Raw genomic sequence first — 2,043 nt, 5'->3', positions numbered from 1 at the left:
CCAGCATGTCTGAGATATGAGTTGCGCACCTACCTTTGTCTAGAGGCAGCATCTTCTAGCAGAGAGAACTGGAATCATCAGGGTTGGCAGCAAATGAAGTTATTTTTTGAGTTTTCTATATGATTGGAACAGTTGAAACAGGTTGAATTCTAAAATGCTATTTTAACCTTATTTCCATTCACAATGGCGGTTAGTTTAAAAGAATTACTGAATATGCAATCTAGATCTCGAGGGTTTCTGTCAAGTGCGGGCATAGGACTTCAGAGAAGCTCTGGGACAGAGTTCCCTTATGAGGAAGAATAGTTGAATTTGGTTTCCATTAACCTTTTCTCAGCCTGTATAAGTTTTATTACCCTGGATGTACATGTGGGGGTGAGGTAGGAGAGTATTTAATGAAAGGTGTGTGTATTTTATTTTAATATTCAAGAGATATCATTATCTTGATTATGTTACAGTGATATTTTAGATAGTTCCTGTATGGGATTTCTATTCTAAAGGTTTTGAGGTCTATTTTTAACACATAGTGATTTTAAAACAGGAACAAATTAACCCTTGCCTTCCAATTCACTATAAAACTTTACAGTTATTTCCAGGCTTTTCTGCTTCATAAGATATAGCTAAAGGCATGTGACGTGTTTTCATTTTTTATTCTAAACAAGCACTTGTTGAATAACATGAATTAGGGCAACACAGGTAAAAAAAGTTACCACCCAAGCTATCAGTAAAAGAAAGCAGTGGTCTACGGAGACCAAATCCATGGGAACTTTGGGAGGTACCCAGAACCCAGTGGGAGCAATAGATGTATTTGGCATTTCCTGATCTTAGGGCTTCTTTGACATCCAACTTCCTTTTCCCAAAGTCTGTGGCCTCTCTGTGCACTTCATTAGTAGGTCAGGCCTGTGGCATGCCTCCCTTTATCCTTTTCCTACTAACCAGTTCTCACATAATACAAACAAAATTGAATATTTTTCTTTGTTCTAGATGCAGTTTATCAAATGTTTATAAATCTAGGATTTGTAGACAGAAGGATTAGAGTCAAATTGCATCTCTGAGCCTTATTAACTGTGTGACATTAGGCTCTTTGATCTGTTAAATGAGAATGGTGATAAGGGTCCTTCTGAAGAGAAAATGAGATAATATAGGTAAAGGATTTAGCAAAGTGCTTGGTACATAATGATGTGTGTACAGTACATATTTCTCTCATAATTATTATTATAAATTGTAAACTCTTTAAAGACAGGAAGCAAATTCATTCAATTTTTCCGTCTGAACATTAGGAACAGTGCTTTTCATGAGACAGTATTTTAATAAATGTTTGTTCAATGAGGGAATATTAATAAATTATGTGAGGCTACCAACTGCTGAAATCTTTAGGGGAAAGGATGTTCTTTCAAGCTTCCAAGAACATAGGTGTTGCCTCATTTCCTACATCCAACAGTACCATCTAAGGCACATATAAGTCAGGTTGACTTTGAAAGGGCTGGAGTTGGATGTTTATTGTATCACTGTGAATAATTATAAAAGAAAAAAAGCCAAATGTTTATTAATAGGAAAATGAGTAGACAAATGATGATACATCCTGTTCAATGAAGCTATTTAGCATTTAAAAAGAGATGAATCAATATATTGACACTTTAAGTAGCACTACACCATATTGATAAGCAAATGGAGCAAGATGCAAAAACATATAACCATACATAAAATGATTGTTATTTTAAACCATATGTAAAATAACTATGGCTATTCATTTATCCACATCTGTCTGTTATTTTTATACCTATATCTATAGAAGAGGCTGTCTGTCTACCTATTAATACATCTATATATTTTGCCCTCTGTATATATTTCATTTATAAACATAAAGAAAATTCTAGTGATACAAACTAAACTAATAAAAGTAGATATGGTGAGTGTTGGAGTGGGCGAGGGAAATTTTTGCTTTATCTGTAACATAATATTTCAAGAAAAGAATTATTTTAGGAATTTCTTGTTTTTAAACTCTATTTAGTATTAAACAAGAAGTCTATGGACTATCTCATTAAA

This window comes from Pteropus medius, unplaced genomic scaffold, assembly GCF_902729225.1.
Source record: "Pteropus medius unplaced genomic scaffold, Ma_sr-lr_union100, whole genome shotgun sequence".
NCBI lineage: Eukaryota > Metazoa > Chordata > Mammalia > Chiroptera > Pteropodidae > Pteropus > Pteropus medius.
This window is presented reverse-complemented; position numbering follows the sequence as displayed.